Source organism: Nannobrachium achirus (assembly GCF_963921795.1).
Source record: "Nannobrachium achirus genome assembly, chromosome: 1".
In the NCBI taxonomy this organism is placed as follows: domain Eukaryota; kingdom Metazoa; phylum Chordata; class Actinopteri; order Myctophiformes; family Myctophidae; genus Nannobrachium; species Nannobrachium achirus.
In genome coordinates this window covers 51,198,079-51,199,851 of record NC_137810.1, presented here as the reverse complement: position 1 = coordinate 51,199,851, position 1,773 = coordinate 51,198,079, and positions in this window count along the sequence as shown.

Sequence of the window (1,773 nt, the reverse complement as noted above, 5' to 3'; positions counted from 1 at the left end):
GAGTTAATGAGTCTGAATTATTTTCGCTTTTGTGTTAATTTAAGCTGCAGTGAGATGATGCAGATCTGAAAATAGCAAAGCAGTAAACCGGCAGGGATGCTAATACTGCTGGGGAAATGTAGTTTCATGTTAATGAGTTATTTAGAGTGAACAGGACTATTTAGAGTTTTTAATAAAACTCTAAAGAATTGTTCAACAAAAACAACCTTCCTGTAGAAATAAATTACATCCAGTGTACGGGCTAAATTCAGTTGAGTTGATTTGTTTGCTGATAAATATATAAAGTATATAGATGTCATGGTTCAAACTATATTTACCACAGGCCTTTGACACAATTTTACAAATGTAAAGGTCTATGTTAATGACCTTCAGGTCACACAAAGTCATTGCTGTAATGTTGCCTGTGGTCCTCCTGGGTCTTGACCTCCTGACACTGACTAACAAGAATATAAACTAGTTTCTGAGTGATTATTGCGACCACATCATGTCCGTGTCTGTCTGTCCGTCCATCCGTGTACACTTTTTTTTACGGTCTAGGAGTTTGCCGCTCTGACATCATGCTGACTCACATTCTGACATCACACTCTGATATCACGTTGATGTCAGGGGAACTAAATCACTTTTATGCCCATATATGGAGATATGGAGATCCATATGATGCCAGGGGAACCAAATCCCGTTTATGCCCATATATGGAGATATGGAGATCCCTGTGATGCCAGGGGAACCAAATTCCTTTTATGCCTATATATGGAGATCCCTGATGTCATCAATATTAAGCCCATATCTGTGAATATGGGTACCAGGGGTCTCCATATATGGGTAACTGGGTCCGATATACATCACTGGCCAGATGGCCAAGACATGGCGCTACCTTGCTCTTTAGGGCGAGGTCGCTTTTCGCCCATAGGCGTCTTACTGCATGGTGTATCCACTTATATCGTTTCAGCTATAGCCTATAGCTTACAGTGCCAATGCCATCCTCCTCGATTCCTCATTGGCGCACAAAGCAGGACAGTTTTATGGCTTGATTTCAGCTTCTTCTTGGCCATTCTAAAAGTTTTGCATCTATTTTTGGCCACTGCAGTCAGTGTCCACTCTCCCAAGCTGAGTAATACTTTGGTCTAATTAAATCCAATTAGCCATTAATCAATTCCATTCCAGCCGCTGCATAATTCTGCCTCAGGTTTTGGCTGGGACAGTCAGATTTGGAGGTAGAGTGTGAGCCTGTGAGGGATGACAGCATGCAGGGAGGGAGCTGGAGAGAGGAGAGATGCTGTAGTCCAATCTCCCGCTGTATAGCAGACAAACACTGTGATGATGTGTGATCAGATCCTCCCACCTTGCCAAAGTGCTGCTGAGTGTAGCCCTGAGGTCTAAGGAGCGGGAACTGTCTCATATAAAGCGATGCATGCATGGGACTTTTCTATCGACTGGAGCTGATTGCGCGTGGGGCGAAATCTAGACAGAAGAAACGCGCGTTTCTTTTCACAGAAACCGAGAGCCAGAGAAGTGAGAGAGACGCAGCAATGACATCCTCCTACTGGCGAGAGCAGCAGCAGTCGTGCGCAGCAGCAGACTCTCCGTCGAGCACCAAATAGGCGAACTATTGTGGAGGACACACAAGAGAAGATTGATCACACAACTGGCCGAGCTGCACAGACAGAGGGAGCAGAGCGGCAGATGTAGGCTAATTTGCGAGCTGGTTCAGTGACAGCGGCCGACCGTTAATGCTTTGGATGGGCCGTTGTTCCCGCAATCAGTCTCTTTTTC